Below are 17,697 nucleotides of genomic sequence, written 5' to 3'. Positions count from 1 at the left end.
CTCATTTTACTCTTGGAATCACCATTTTTACCCCTCTTGCCCCACTTCTTGTTAGGCCAAAGCCCCCATATCTTTTCCAAAGACCCCTAGCATCCAAAGGCATCATTTCAAACCAGTAGATGGCTTGCTCATGTAGGAAAAATGAGAAGCACATCCTCAAGTTGAATTGTGGCTGAGATGTAGCTTTGTATAGCAAGTACTAGTGACCTTCTTTGCTTGAGCTGAAAGTTTGCGGTGGTGTCGTCTTTCCATACCAGATGCTCCAGGACATGGTTTCACCTCCCATCCCTTCTTGTAAAAACCACCTATGCTAGGCCCAAGTTTGCTGCTGCAAACTTAATCATATACGAAACCCATTCAAACCTCCTCCACTAGCTACCAAACTCCAGAGTTACCCTCCTGCATGTGTGCCTTGCGTGCTGGACATGTTTGACTGGTCATTCCAAACCTGTGGACACGAGTGGGCATGGTGACCATGCTGGCAACATGCAGAAACGGTGCTCTGCACCATTTCTTGGTCCTGCAGCTCGGATCCCTCAACGGCCGCGTGTCCCAGCGTGCCAGGGCACTCCCCTTTGACCGTTCAAGCCCTCTCCAATGCCAGGATGCAGTCAAGGTGGCTCAGGCACACGTGGCCACCGTGCCCAGGGAGCACCGGGGAGCATCCGAGATCTTTCTCGTCTCCCCCTCTCCATATGATGTCCCTGAGCACTCAAAGCCTTGGATCCACTCCCCTCTCTCGCTAAAAATATCCTGGACCTCCCCGTTCTCCCTCCCGAGCCCTGCATCCATCCTCGTGCATGCATATTCTCTGTCGGCCACAACTTCGGTTCGAGGCCACGGTTGCTCCCTTTCCCCTCTTTTCCACGCTGGAGTCCCTCTAGTCGCGTAGCTCCTCCCCATCTGTTGCATCTCCTCTCCCTCGGGCTATGCAGACCTGTTCAAGATCGCCGTCGCCGCCAACTGCTGCCGACGCTGCTGTTGTGCCAATGGGCCCCTATGCCGTTGGGTGCGGGAATGGAAGCCTTGTGCCCAAGGATGACTTGGATATCGCTGGAGGAGGCGTGTACCGCTAGGGCAGGCTTCGGCGCCGTTCGGCTCCTCCTCCCGTGCGTGCCCTCAGTTTGGCGGGAGGTAGGGGAAGACCTGCACGCGGGCCCCCCTGGTCAGCCACACACCAGTCGACCTCGCTGTGTTAAGTGGCCGCGCCCCGGCTGACGGACGTTTCCCTCACGCGGAGGCGCAGGCAGAGGAATACGCCTTCGGCGTAGTCACTGCTCGTGGTTGGAGCCATTGGACCGGCCCATTTGCCTATCTAGCACCTGTGCCCGCAGTATAGCCATAGGAAGAAAACCTTTTCCATTATTCTTTTATGAGAAGATTCAAAAATCCTTAGAAAAATCATTCTACCTCCAGATTGTTTGATTCAAACTCCTGCAGGTTCATAAAATTCAGGCCTATCAAAATATGTGCCTTGCATGTTTTTCCAAGCAACATTTCTGTTGCATTATTATCCAAATGAAGATTTAAATGCTTCTAGCTCCCCTTTAAAAAATCCCATAGGGTTCAAAGCAACACCAAATGGAGTGATTCCAATTTCTAGAGCCTTCTAATATCATACCCTATTTTTGAAGCCGTGGTCAACATTTTTATCTGACTTTATTCTGTTGTATTAAATAAATATCTTCCTATTGCTATTTATTCCATATTAGAGAATTCGTAGGATATTCATTTCAACTCCAAATCGAGTGAAACAACTTCCTAAATATTTCTAGAATTGTTTTGTGTTAAATGTGTGCCTCCACTCATCTTTATCATAATATTTTTTGTCTGCTTCATAAAGAATCCCCTACTCCTCCTTTCCTCTATTTAGAAAACCCTGATGATCCAAACCTCCTACGGGAAGCTTCAGGTATTTTTCTTATGACCAGAGAGGTGCAAGAAAAATATAACTTCTATTTTATATAAGACTTTTGTTCTGCTAGTTGTGTGGCTGACTATGATTGTTTCGACGATAGTTGATGAGTGGACGGAGTTCTTGGAGTTGGATCAAAAGACCTCGAAGACCCCGAGAACTTATGAGAGCAAAGGCAAGCAACCCTTTGACCATGACTGAGCATATGTTACATTGCATGTTAGTATAACATGTATTTCTGTGGCATATGATCATAAGTGCCGGTAAGTCATTGAAGTGATGTTATCGATGGCTCCTCCGGAGCAAATGCATTGAGCTTGAACCTACCACCTATGAGGATCATTCTAGTATCATGTTAACAAGTAAAGCTAGAGTAACAGTAGCATGAGCATGTTGTTGGTATAAATATAAGATTTATGAAAACCCCGTCATGTGCCACTAATGCCCGAGGGCGATGATGAGTTAGGTGGCCACTTTTGGTGAAGTGGTGCACCGGGTATTTGTGTGAATATGGTTTCGGAAATGGGATTAGAATTATGATATTTCGACCGTCCTAACCGTACATGTACGGCCACGTTACCTGTTATGGGACGGGGCTGTGTTAATTACTCTGGTCGGTGCTAGCAAAGAGCCACATTACTAGCGGCAGGAGTGATGTGTGGTCACTCTCGTGATGGGGTCGTACCAGGTAGGGCGACTATGTCGTTTTTATGTGTTCCAGGCACACCATTGGTCCCCGCATGGTTGGTACTGTCCAGAGTCGGTGCTCGTAAGACGTACAACATGTTTGCTGGGTACCAATCGAGTGGACCTCTTTGGCTAGTATCGTCAGGGGGGAATGCATTGATCGGGTACTTACCTCGGGTATGTTATATACCGCGAGTCGTCGAGGACACAGAAGTTTCTCGGATCTCGTGGGTCCAGCATACTACCTCCGTGGAGTGTAAAACTAGTTGAATAGTCATGTCCACGGTCAAGGACAGTTGGGTGGTACTGCTTAAACTACGTCCAGTTATTTCCACATAAACCAAGTGTGTGTGAGTGGTGATAAAAAGGAGTTATTAAGAAAGTAATGATATGACCAAGTTTGGTGACTTGGCATATAGGGTGGACCCAGATGGTTCAGCCCGTGGAAGATATATTGATATCTATAACATGTTCTTCAAAAGTCGTTCTTAACTTATGATGTATACTTGTGATCATGTTTATTTACCACCAAGAGATATCCACCAAAGAAGCATGTTATTGTTATCCCTCACTTGCATTGTTCGCATCATGGGTTGTTTGCGAGTACAATCAAAAGTACTCATTGTCTTGCCACTAGTTATTTCATTGACCAGGTATGAGAGAACAGGATTCAGTGAAGAGTAAATCGGTGACGTTCTTGCGAGCTAGGATGCTTCCCAGTCAAAATGCTTGTAGGTTAAGGCTGATGGCATTGGATCACACTTTCAACCAATAATTCTGCTATTGGTCCAGTTTGGTGTGTTAGCCTTCAAGGCCCTATATATGTAAGACTCGACTGCCATGGTCATTTATTGTATCAATCGGTATGTATGGATGTAAGACTCTTATTATTCAGTTTTTGTGTGTTCAGTGAGCATTGATCTCTGGGATCACTGAGCACGTTCATTCGGCGATCTCGACTCATAAGTCGGGGTCCCCACAGAGCTCATATCAGAGCCATCCTGACTGTAGGAAGCCCTTAGTTAGCATGCACGTTAGTTAAGATAAAACTGCTATCCAGACCCTTCAGAAGTACTTGCAAAACTGATATATTTTCTCGCCTCTTCTAAATCTTCAAAGAAAATGAAGGTTATACTTTAGCCTTCCACCACTATTCTCTGACACTCCTCGCCTACTCTTTCAAAACTTGCAAATGGTCGCTAGCACCTTATTCCCTCTGACCACGAGATTACTTGAAATCCTCATGGGCAACTCAGAAGGAAGCAATCTTTCCAAGCGACCACCCTTGTGCTGAAGGACCAGGATGTTAGGCTATGATAAGGCGGCACCAATAGAAGTACCACCATGAGGAACAAGGACATCGAGGCTTGGAAGATGGCAACACCCTCGGCACTTTTCCAGAGTGATTCCACTTACACCTACGATAATCTGGACGTAATATATGCAAGCCATGATCTGCGTCACTAATAGAGCGACCCTGTCAACAATAAGGATTGTGCCGACCACCACCAGTGGATGAGAACCTCAACATTTGGTCTGCTTCACCTTAGTGAGCAGGAAAATGGTTCTCTTCATCCCCTCTCTAGGTGTCGGTATCACAATTAGTATGACTGATAAATCAGAAATCTATCATGTCTTGCAAACATCAATGCATAAAGTTGTCCACTTAAGACTCCCAAAGTCTCAGAAGACGAGAAGACAATGACATGATTAGGAAGACAATGGAAGACCCTATCATACGACAGCCATGAAGAACCACCTTCATCGGCAACTCGCCACACGAGAGGTCATCAAGAATCCTTTCAACTCAACCCGAGACATTCGGCGAGCAACGACAAGAAATGTGGCAACAACGTCAGAAGGTCCAGAAGATTTAGCGGACACCTCCCAGGAGCATGAAGCAAGAACGACTATCAAGTCCGAGAACCCTAGGGTAGGATGAGTCGTAAATCCCCTATGCGAAGTCGAGTCCGTGAAATGGTTCGGATGGACCATGTTGGGTGTTGTTTGTTTCTGTTGTTTGTGCCTTGATATAAGTCACACCTTTGCTTAAGCAACAAGCATGCAGTTATATCACCTGTCTTATTTTGATGTTCGAAATGATTTTTGGCACTTGTTTGAGTTGACTTTCCTGTGCTTGTTTGATTACACTAAAACCCCTTAGACACTCCCCTCTATGCTGCTCTCTCTCTCCCTTTCACCCCTCTCGACAGCTGAAGACCAGCAAGACAAGATGCACCAAGGATCTACTTCGACGGACGGTTAACACTAAAGACACTGATTGTACTATTCTTAACACACGCAACCCTTAGTTATGCTTTTCCCTCAAGATTGAAAAACCATTCTAGACCAGACTAACCTCCGCAAGCCTTTCCGGCTCAAATTTTCTGGTCACGTGTCTAGTACACGGATTTTCCGGAACACCCGTAGATCCCCGACGAACCCCGCTTAGCACCAAGTTCTTGATGTAGCAAGTGATCACAGTGAACAAGTTTCCTTCATTCTTAAGCTAGCACCTTAACCCTAATGCCATAAGAAGGACCATTCTCTGATATAAGAGTATTAGACTAAAGATTATTGTGATGATGATAGTTGTCTTGAGGTTATAGATAGACTATCTTGGCGGATCGCAAGACCCTTATAAAGGTAGGTGAACTTGGTGGAACAAATTGATAAAGTAGCATAACCTAGATGTTCCTGGAGTAAGATTGGATTTAGTAGGACGATTATGATCGTGAACAACAATTCTTGGTGGTATAATTGACTTTGTCAAGTAGCTGACGTGGCTTAATGATTTTACCATAATGACTTGGAGTATCGAGCAAGAGTTTTTATTGGACTTGAGTTGGGATTAAATAGGCAGTCCCAGTAGACCGTTGATGATATACGAGGCCACATGGTTCAGAGTAAATTGGATTTAGCCCGACGATCCTAATCGTGATACCATGTTTTTCGGTGGATAATAAGTGCGTACACTTGGAGTCATCGACTTGATTTTCGAGCCTAGGTGATTTTGCCTTGGAGATTAGATGGCCATGCTATTGAACTGGGTGGATATACTATAACGTACCCCTTGCGATAATATGGGAAGTATGAGGACTCTAAGAGATTATGTAGAACCCCATCAATATTGGATTCATAGGAGTGATGGGTCCAGTCACGATTGATTAGACTGATGGATCACTTGATCGGATTCGTAGAAAGGAAACAAAATATTGGACTGGTAAACTATGTGTTTCCTTATTATAGTAATTTAGTACCCTGTCGATTGGACGACCTGGCAAGACATCTAGATTGTGGTGTCTTAAATTCAATCTTAGGAGCTTGTATGCCTTCCCAAGGTTCTTGCATAAGAATGCATGTGCATCGTAGCTACAACCTACTTGTAGTGTTTGGGTTTAGTCCTCCCCACAACCCTGGAGCTGACTAGCATGAGCAGTGTGGAGTTGACTTATGTGAGATGGTATCTTTAAAGAATAGGGTGATTTTGTCCAGATTTAGAGGTCGGACTATTGGCATCCAAGGAAATGTGCTTAGAGATAGGATGATAATTCTTCACCCACATACTAAGTTCCTTGAGACCCTAAGCTTCACCAAACCACAAGATGGACGGATTACGACCATACAAAACGACTCTAAGTCATTGGAATATGGCTAGTACCCCGTCCATAGTCAGATCCCATTTCCTTCACCTGTCTCATGAGCACTGTGCTTATGTGATGCTTGGGGAAACTATGTTGTTGTCCTCGCGGATAACATACTTATTCGCCCGGTAAGAGGAAGAACACCTTAGTCCTGTTTGGACGAGCCCCAGGAACGCCGATCGCTATGCCTCTCGAGGGTACAGTGTTATCTCGAGAAGGTGGGCTTCTCGAAGCAACCCCAAGACAGCGAAAGTCTATCCTAATCAAGTCAAGACGAAGAACCGCCATGGTTGGGAAGCCACGACAATGACGAAAAAGCAATAGAAGCCAACTACCGATCGTGCACCAACTACATCAACAACGTCAAGAAGCCTCGACGATTCAAGACGATGAAGCCTTTGGACAAGCGAGAGAATCAGACGGCTTCTTCTCGGTCCAAATCAATGACGAGATTCTCAACTGGATTATGGTGGAAGCCTGCTAAAGGTCATTCACCTGCTTGCCGAGCCGCATACCTTGAGAGTGGACGACTGGTCTATACTCTTGGGTAGCCAGCTTATCTAGAACCCCTCGCAAAGCCTCCGAGATGACACGACCTGTTCTGGACTCTGAGTCTCCAGGCTTAGACTCATGGGTGAGACCCAACCCAGACCTTTCGCGAGGAGCCTTCGAAGACCACTGGAGCACCCTCGAGGATGAAGACGACCTGCGACCATAGCCTGCCTGCCTTAAGGGAGTCAAGGACTTCCTGAATCATTCAAAGTTGTATCATCAAGCACCTCAAGACATCAAGATGTCACTAACCGGCATGCGAAGCCCCGGGACCAGAACCCAGACGCACTATCTTGCCACGTATTCCGACCTTGGAATATACTTGCAAGCCAAAACCTTGCATGGACTTAGTTCACCAAGCCCCAACCCTCGGTGAAGCCTAAATTATTACCAGAAACCGCTCAATCAGGCAAGGACATGCGAAGCATTCAAATTTGTATCATCAAGCACCTCAAGACCCACAACAACAAAATGGGAACATGAAGACTACCTTCGACTCAAGATTTTGTATCTCTCCAACCCCTAGCCGAGAAATCTCGGGGACGAGATTTCCTTAAGGGGGTAAGATATGTAACACCCTGTGTTTAGCTTTCTTGACAAATTAACTTATTTCAAAATTTAGGACCAATTAAAATTTTTGTGAATGTTTGTGATGCTTGAAGTGACTGTTGTTTGCTTGCTTGCTCGCAAGTTTGTGCTGATTCTCAATAATTCTTGCTATTCTCCAGACTCACCTCCTTAGCCCAAGCATTCCTGCCTAATGATCATGTCATGTGTTTAGGACCAGAAATCATTTTTACCAAATATTGTTTTCACCAAAAAGCATTTCGTTGAATTAAGCTTTCAAAACCCATGAGATGGGATTTGTGCTACAAGTCCTCAAAATAGGGAATTTATTTTGCACCAATTATGTTATTTAAAAACCATTATCAAAATGACTTCCCAAAACCAACATATTATTATTTTAACAGTTATTTTACTAATTTATTTAAATGGCTTACTGTGAGGCTAGAAATGGTGTTTATGAAGGAAAGCTATTTTTATTGCTTTCAAAATATGTAAGAAAATTTAGGGAAAGTCAGTGGATATATTTATTCCATATATATGAGTTTCATCACATGGTTGCTACCTCTTGAGCTTGCGTTGGTTTTTCCCTTGAAGAGGAAAGGGTGATGCAGCACAGTAGGAGTAAGTATTTCTCTCACTTTGAGAACCAAGGTATCAATGCAGAAGGAGTATCAAAGCAAGTCACCAATGTACCTGCGCAAAAACAAAAAAACTTGCACCCAACGCTATAAAGGGGTTGTCAATCCCTTCTCGATTAATTGCAAGGTGAGATGTGAAGGTGGAAAGTGCTACAAAGTAAAACTGTAGAGCTTCAAATATGATGTGAAGTAGACCCGGGGGCCATAGTGTTCACTAGAGGCTTCTCTCATGAAAGCAACTATTACGGTGGGTGAATGAATTACAATCGAGCAATTGATAGAATCGCGCAAAGTCATAATGACATCTAAGGCATTGATCATACATATAGGCATCACGTCCGAAACAAGTAGACCGATACTTTCTGCATCTACTACTATTACTCCACACGTCGACCGCTATCCAGCATGCATCTAGTGTATTAAGTTCATAACAAACGGAGTAACGTCTTACGAAATATGACATGGTGTAGAGGGATAAATTCATGCAATAGATATAAACCCAATCTTTTTACCCTTGATGGCAACAACACGATGTGTGCCTTGCTACCCCTTCTGTCACTAGGTGAGGACACCGCACGGTATGATCCCAAAACCAAGCACTTCTCCCATTGCAAGAATTATAGATCAACTTGGCCAAACAAAACCCACAACTCGAAGAGAATTACAAGGATACGAAATCACGCATATAAGAGATAAGAGGAAACTCAAATAATAATCATAGATAATCTGATCAGAAATCCACAATTCATCGGATCTCGACAAACACACCGCAAAAGAAGATTACATCGGATAGATCTCCATGAAGATCATGGAGAACTTTGTATTGAATATCCAGGAGCGAGAAGAAGCCATCTAGCTACTAGCTATGGACCCGAAGGTCTGTGGTGAACTACTCACGCATCATCAAAGAGGCAATGGTGTTGATGAAGAAGCCCTCCGTGTCCGAATCCCCCTCCGGCAGGGCACCAGAACGTGCCCCAGATGGGATCTTGCGGAGACAAGCTTGCAGCAGCAGAAAAGTATTTTCGTGGCTCTGTTTGGCAGTTTTGGATTTTTAGGGAATTCATAGGCGGAAGATCTAGGGCAATGGAGCCATGGGGGGCCCACAAGCCTGGTAGGCGCCCCCCAGGCCACGGCTAGGGGCTTGTGGCCCTCCTAGGATCCTTTGCCTTGGTTCTCAAGTTCCCTGCGTATCTTCTGTTACGAAAAAAATCATTGTGAAGATTTTATTCCGTTTGGACTCCGTTCAATATTCTCCTCTGAAAAAGGTCAAAAACACGGAAAAAACAGAAACTGGCACATGGCACTGAGTTAATAGGTTAGTCCGAAAAAAGATATAAAATGCATACAAAACATCCAAAGTTGATAAGATAATAGCATGGAACCATAAAAAATTATAGATACGTTGGAGACGTATCAAGCATCCCCAACCTTAACTCGTGCTCGTCCTCGAGTAGGGAAGTGATTAAGACTGAATTTTTGATGAGGAATGCTACCTAACATATTTGTCCTTTGTAACTTCTTTCTTGTGACATGAATGTTCAGATCCGTAAGATTCAAAACAATAGTTTACTATTGACATTAAAAAAAAATACTTCAAGCATACTAGCAAAGTGATCATGAACTTTTGAAATAACAAGGCCAAAGAACGTTATCCCTACAAAATCATATAGTCTGGTATGCTCTATCATCCCCACACAACGAATTTAAATCATGCACAACCCCGGTATTGGCCAAGTAATTATTTTCGCACTCTTACTTTCTCAAACTTTTTCAACTCTCACGCAATACATGAGCGTGAGCCATGGATATAGCACTCTAGGTGGAATAGAGTGTGGTGGAGGTTGTGAGGCAAAAAGGAGGAGATGGTCACATCGACTCGGCGTATCAAAGGGCTATGGATATGCCCATCAATTGATATCAATGTGAATGAGTAGGGATTTCCATGCAACCGATGCACTTAGAGCTACAAGTGTGTGAAAGCTCAAAAGGAGAACTAGTGGGTGTGCACCCAACTTGCTTGCTCACAAAGACCTAGGGAAATTTTGAGGAAGCCCATCATTGGAATATACAAGCCAGGTTATATAACGAAAATTCCCACTAGTATATGGAATTTTCAAAACGAGAGACTCTCTATCATGAAGAATATGGTGCTATTTACTCACAGCTCAATGCCTAGAGCAATGATGACTCTATAGGAGATGCCTCCGGTAGTGTACCAGGATGGCAACGATCTAGCTTGGCGTATGACATTGAAACATCTCCCTAGCTATCTTACGATCTTGCAATGGCAATATGTAAGTGAAGGCACAAGTCATAAGACGGAACGGTGGGAGTTGCATGGCAATATATCTCGGAATGCCTATGAATATACCATAATAGGTAGGTATGGTGGCTGTTTTGAGGAAGGTATATGGTGGGTTTGTGCAACGGCGAAAGTTGTGCGGTACTAGAGAGGCTATCAACGGTGGAAGGTGAAAGTGCATTTATACCATGGACTCACATTAGTCATGAAGAACTCATATACTAATTGCGAAAGTTTTATTAGTAATCAAAACACAGTGCGAAACGCATACTCCTAGGGGAAGGGTTGGTAGGTGTTAACCATCGTGTGATCCCGACCGCCACACAAAGGATAACAATAAATAAATCAATTATGCTCCGACTTCCTAACATAGCGGCTCACCATACGTGCATGCTACGGGAATCACTAACTTCAACACAAGTATTTCTAGATTCACAACACCCTACTAACATAACTCTAGTATTACCAAATCCATATCTCAAAACTAATTGTTAGGAATCAAACTTATCTTACTAATCAATGCACTTGAATATGGAAGTTTTTATTATATCCTCTTTGGATGCCTATCATCTTTAGGACTACTTTCATAGCACACGCCAATTACCAAGTTACTTAGAGAGAGCACTCTCAAAAAGGTATAAGTGAAGATCGAGAGTTCTTATTTCTCCAAAATATGACACCGCCGTGCTATAAAAAGATTTAAGTGAAGCACTAGAGCAAAATTACCTAGCTCAAAAGATATAAGTGTGGCACATGTGAGCTAAATTGCCTAACTCAAAAGATATAAGAGAAGCTCAATGAGTATTCTAGCAAATTCACGATGAGTTCATGTCTCTCTAAAAAAGGTGTACAGCAAGGATAATTGTTACACAACTAAAAGAAAAGACTCCTATAATACACGACGCTCCAAGCAAAACACATATGATGTGGTGAATAAAAATATAGCTCCAAGTAATCTTACCGATGGATTGAAGACGAAAGAGGGGATGCCTTCCCGGGGCATCCCCAAGCTTAGGATTTTGGGCGTCCTTGAATTTGGCTTGGGATGCCTTGGGCATCCCCAAGCTTGTGCTCTTTCCACTCTTTTTCCCATTGTCCATGAGAACATCACCCAAAACTTGAAAAGTTCACAACACAAAACTTAAACAGAAACTCGTGATATCATTAGCACAAGAAAACAAACTACCAACTCTTTAGGTATTTTAGTAAACTAGATTTCTATTTAGAGTGATGTTATATTAATGTATTATCACTATTCCATGGCTAGTATCCCCCGATACTATCCATAGTTTCATCAAAATAAGCAATCAACACAACAAAAAACAGAATAAGTCAAAAACAGGCCAGTGTGTAGCAGTCTGTATACTTCGTATACTTGTGGTATCTCAAAAATTCTGCACAATTATGAAAATTAGGGCAATTGGCATATCAACCAGCAGAAAAAAGAATCAACTCAAAATCCCTTTCTGGATAGGAATTAAAAATAATTTCGTGAGCGTAAAGTTTCTGTCTTTTTCAGCAAGATCAAACAACCATCACCAAAACTAGTCATAAAGGTTTTACTTGGCTCAAAAACAAAAAGAAACACAAAAAACACAATCATAAAATAATTATGATGGTGTGGACACAGCAAAACATAAAGCAAAAATCAAAGATAAATTCATTGGGTTGCCTCCCAACAAGCGCTATTGTTTAACGGCCTTAGCTAGGCATAAGGCGATAGAATAAAGTATCGTCGTCTTTGGTGCTCAAACCATAAGTAGCCCTCATCATGGATTCATAAGGCAATCTTATTTTCTTTCTAGGAAAATGTTCCATTCCCTTCTTTAATGGAAATTGAAATCTAATATTCCCTTCCTTCATATCGATGATAGCACCAATAGTCCTAAGGAAAGGTCTACCAAGAATGACGGGACATGTCGGATTGCAATCAATATCAAGCACAATGAAATCTACGGGTACATAGTTCCTATTTGCAATAATAAGAACATCATTGATCCTTCCCATAGGTTTCTTAACAGTAGAATCCGCGAGATGCAAATTAAGAGAGCACTCATCAATCTCATTGAAGCCTAGAACATCACATAAAGACTTTGGAATAGCGGAAGCACTAGCACACAAATCACACAAAGCATTGCATTCATAGTTTTTAATCTTGATTTTGATAGTAGGTTCCCACTCATCATGAAGTTTTCTAGGAATAGAGATCTCCCACTCAAGTTTCTCTTCAAGAGATTTCATGATAGCATCAACGATATGATCGGTAAAAGCCTTGTTTTGGCTATAAGTGTGTGGAGAGTTTAGCATGGATTGCATCAAGGAAATACATTCAATCAAAGAGCAACTATAATAATTGAATCCCTTGAAATCCAAAGTAGTAATTTCATTACTACTCAAAGTTTTGATATCCTCCACTCCACTTACAGTGCTTTTAGCATCAAGATAAATATACTCCGAATCATTGGGGCGTTTCTCAACCAAAGTGGATTCATATCCAGCCCCATCATAATTAGGTTTGACATTAGAAAACGAGGATTCAATGGGAGTCACACCAAGCACTTTAAGATCTTCGTGATTCTCATCACGAGAACACGCCTTTTTAAGCCATTCATGTCTAGCACGAATTTGGGCGGTTCTTTCTTTACCCTCATTCATGGAAACACGCATAGCTTTCAAAGTTTCATCCATATTAATCTTGGGAGGAGCACATATCAATTTCAAAGCATCAATATCAAGAGATATTCTATCAACGGTCCTAGCCAAGTAATTATTTTGAGCAGTTTTTGTCCTCTGGACTCCTTGAAAATATTTTGCGTGTTGCTAAACTCTTCAATATTACTCTCAAGATAAGAGGGTAATTTATTGTAATTTCCATGAGCATTGTTGTAGGAATTGCAAAAGTTATTATAGGGATTACTAGGAAAAGGCCTAGGAATAAAGTTACCTCTATAAGCATTGTTTTTGCCAAAATTATTCCTACCAACAAAATGAACATCCAAGCTCTCATTGCTATTATCAATCAAGGAAGACAAGGGCATATCATTTGGATCTAAAGGAGCACCTTTACTAGCAAACAATTTCATTAACTCATCCATCTTAGCACTCAAAGAGTTAATTTCTTCTATGGCATGCACTTTTTTACTAGTAGGTGACCTTTCAGTGTGCCATTGAGAATAGTTTGTCATGATATTGTCTAGGATTTTTGTGGCTTCTCCTAATGTGTTTTCCATGAAAGTTCCACCGGAAGCGGAATCCAAGATATTTCTAGAAGCAAAATTCAAACCAACATAGAAGATTTGTATAATCATCCAAAGACTCAAGCCATGAGCAGGACAATTTCTAATCATCAATTTCATTCTCTCCCAAGATTGTGCAACATGTTCATGATCTAGTTGCTTAAAATTCATGATATCATTACGGTGAGAGATAATCTTAGCCGGTGGAAAATACTTAGATATATAAGCATCTTTACACTTGTTCCAAGAATCAATACTATTTTTGGGCAAAGATGAAAACCAAGTTTTTGCTCGATCTCGTAATGAGAGTGGAAATAGCTTCAAATTTAATCACATCATTATCCACATATTTCTTCTTTTGCATATCGCATAACTCAATGAAGGTATTCAGATGGGATGCGGCATCTTCACTAGGAAGGCCGGAAAATTGCTCTTCCATAACAAGATTCAACAAAGCAGCATTGATTTCATATGATTCGCACTTGTGGCGGGAGCAATCAGAGTACTAATAAAATCATTATTATTAGTACTCAAGAAGTCACACAATTTGGTGTTTTCAGTCATGGTGACTTCAGCAAGAACACAAGCGAACATAAAGCAAGCGAAAGAAAAGGGCGAACGAAAAAGAAAAATATTTTTGTAAATTTTTGTTTTTCAGAAGTGGGGGAGAGGAAAACGAGAGGCAAAAGGAAAAAAAGTAAATGCAAGATCTGAGTTTGCGGAAGTTACTTGGATAAGCTTCACTTACAATAGTCCCCGGCGCCAAAAATTGACACATTGAAGGAAGACTATTCTTGACTTTATACTCCCCAGCAACGGCGCCAGAAATTCTTCTTGCTACCTCTTGAGCTTGCGTTTGTTTTTCCCTTGAAAAGGAAAGGGTGATGCAGCAAAGTAGCAGTAAGTATTTCCCTCAGTTTGAGAACCAATGTATCAATCCAGTAGGACTATCAAGGCAAGTCACCAATGTACCTACGCAAAAACAAACAAACTTGCACCCAACACTATAATTGCAAGTTGAGATCTGAAGGTGGAAAGTGCAACGAAGTAAAAGTGTAGAGCTGAAAATATGATGTGAAGTAGACTCGGGGGCCATAGTGTTCACTAGAGGCTTCTCTCGTGAAACAAGTATTACGGTGGGTGAACGGATTACTGTCGAGCAATTGATAGAATCGCGCAAAGTCATGATGATATCTAAGGCAATGATCATACATATAGGCATCACGTCCGAATCAAGTAGACCGATACTTTCTCCATCTACTACTATTACTTCACACATCGACCGCTATCCAGCATGCATCTAGTGTAACACCTTAAGCAAGATGACATGACGTAGAGGGACAAATTCATGCAATAGATATAAACCCCATCTTTGTACCCTTGATGGCAATAACATGATGTGTGCCTCGCTACCCCTTCTGTCGCTAGGTGAGGACACCACACGGTACGAACCCAAAACCAAGCACTTCTCCCATTGCCAGAATTCTAGATCAAGTTGGCCAAACAAAACCCACAACTCGAAGAGAATTACAAGGATACGAAATCATGCATATAAGAGATGAGAGGGAACTCAAATAATAATCATAGATAATCTGATCATAAATCCACAATTAATCGGATCTCGACAAACACATCGCAAAACAAGATTACATCGGATAGATCTCCATGAAGATCATGGAGAACTTTGTATTGAAGAACCAGGAGAGAGAAGAAGCCATCTAGCTACTAGCTATGGACCCGAAGGTCTGTGGTGAACTACTCACGCATCATTGGAGAGGCAATGGTGTTGATGAAGAAGCCCTCCGTGTCCAAATCCTCCCTCCGACAGGACACCAGAATGTGTCCCAGATGGAATCTTGTGGAGACAGAAGCTTGCGGCGGCGGAAAAGTATTTTCGTGGCTCTCTCTGGCAGTTTTAGATTTTTAGGGAATTTATAGGCGGAAGAAGTAGGGCAAAGGAGCCACGGGGGGCCCACAAGCCTGGTAAGCGCCCCGAGGCCGTGGCTAGGGGGCTTGTGGCCTCCCCCGGGATCCTTTGCCTTGGTTCTCAAGTTCCGTGCTTATCTTCTGTTACGACAAAAATCATTCCGAAGATTTTATTCCGTTTGGTCTCCGTTTAATATTCTCCTCTGAAAAAGGTCAAAAACACGGAAAAAACAGAAACTGGCACTTGGCACTGAGTGAATAGGTTAGTCCCAAAAATATAAAAAAATGCATACAAAATATCCAAAGTTGACAAGATAATAGCATGTAACCATCAAAAATTATAGATACGTTGGAGACGTATCAATGGTCATGTTCAAAATATTGGGCAAACCCCTCCAACACACTTCCTGCCTATTTCAATCTTTTGGAATATTTCTATAAGAAATATTATTAATAAATTCCAGTAAAATTCCAGCATGTAACGTATGATATGTTTGATGATCTTGAAAAGTTTCATCTCAATCCAAGTTGATTTGACTCCCCTAATTATTATAAAACCCTATCTGTTCAGATCCAAATTAGAGCAACTCTTCATTGTCAAGTATCTCCAATTGTTCTCAAATTTGGTGGACATGTTCTGATACTCCAATAATGCATCCACACCAAGTGGTGCATCAAGGAGAATAGAAGAACTTGTTCCAAGCCACTCAAAACCCTCTCTGTTGATTTTTGAGTTTGGGAAACTTTACATTATAAAGTTTCTCCATTTGACCCCAAAATTTTTGGGCATACCTTAATGCTCAAATAATGCCCCCACACCAAATATTGGATTTGTGGGAATTGATTTCAATAGTTTTGTAAGCACAAAGCTATTTGTGCCCATTTCATGGGTTTTCCAAGTCTACATTGGAAACCTTGTCCACCAAATGCCAAATTTGGTGTCCAAGCTTATTTTTATCTATTATTTGATCCTGTTAAGTTTCATATCCATTGAGGTCCATCTGGTTACTCTGCCACTCATCAAATACCTTGTGTGCATTCACTTTATTGGCAACTTTGGCCCCTTCCACGTTAACCCTTGAGCTCAACTTTCTACCACAACTTCACATAGTTACATTCTACCTCCAGTAACATTTCATGGCCACTGGTCAATTATTGGAGAGAGGCTCCACGTAACTATTCCTCATTTTACCCTTGGAATCACCATTTTTACCCCACTTACCCCCACTTCTCCTTAGGACAAAGCCCCCATCTCTTTCCCAAAGACCCCTAGCATCCCAAGGCATCATTTCACACTAGTAGATGGCATGCTCATGTAGGCAAAATGAGCAGCATATCCTCAAGTTGAATTGTGGCTGAAATGTAGCTTTGTACAACAAGTACTAGCTACCCTTCTTTACTTAAGCTGAAACTTTGCGGTGGTGTAGTCTTCCCATACCAGATGCTCCAAGACATGGTTTCACCTCCCATCCCTTCGTGTCAAAACCACCTATGCGAACCCCAAGTTTGCTGCTGCAAACTTAATTGGAGTCCAAACCCATTCAAACCTCCTCCACTAGCTACCAAACTCCAGAGTTATCCTCCTGCATGTGTGCCTTGCGTGCTAAACATATTTGACCGGTCATTGCAAACCCGTGGACACGAGTAGGCAAGGTGACCACGCTGGCAGCATGCAGAAACGGTGTTCTACACCGTTTCTTCTTCCTGTAGCTCGGGTCCCTCAACGTGCACATGTCCTAGCGCGCCAGTGCACTCCCCTTTGACCGTTCAAGCCTTCTCCGATGAAAGGATGCAGTCAAGGTGACTCAGGCACGCGTGGTGACCGTGCCCAGTGAGAACCAGGGAGCATCCGAGATCTTTCTCGCCTCCCCCTCTCCATATGGCCTCCTCGAGCACCCAGAGCGTCGGATCCACTCCCCTCTCTCGCTAGAAATTTCTTGGACCTCCCCATTCTCCCTCCCGAGTTGTGCATCCATCCTCGTGCATGCATCTTCTTTGTCGGCCATAGCTATAGTTCGAGGCCATGGTTGCTCCCTTTCCCCTCTTTTCCACGCCGGAGTCCCTCCATAGTCGCGTAGGTCCTCCCCATCTGCTGCATCTCCTGCCTGCTCAAGATTGCCATCGCTGCCAACTGCTGTCGTCCCTGGTGTTGTGTCGATAGGCCCCGGTGACCGTTGGGTGCGGGAATGGAAGCCTCGCGCCCTCCTGCGCCCGAGGGTGGCTCAGA

At 42.8% G+C, this 17,697-nt stretch overlaps 1 pseudogene; it reads right to left on the bottom strand.

Annotated features, from left to right (window-relative positions):
• Positions 1–1,195: 1,195 nt before the first annotated feature.
• LOC123441711 overlaps positions 1,196–17,697 on the bottom strand; it is a 33,851-nt pseudogene continuing 17,349 nt past the window's right edge.

The sequence above is a fragment of the Hordeum vulgare genome, chromosome 3H (genome assembly GCF_904849725.1).
Source record: "Hordeum vulgare subsp. vulgare chromosome 3H, MorexV3_pseudomolecules_assembly, whole genome shotgun sequence".
Lineage (NCBI taxonomy): Eukaryota > Viridiplantae > Streptophyta > Magnoliopsida > Poales > Poaceae > Hordeum > Hordeum vulgare.
The sequence above is the reverse complement of the archived record's forward strand: the minus strand, read 5'-3'. Positions and strand labels throughout refer to the sequence as shown.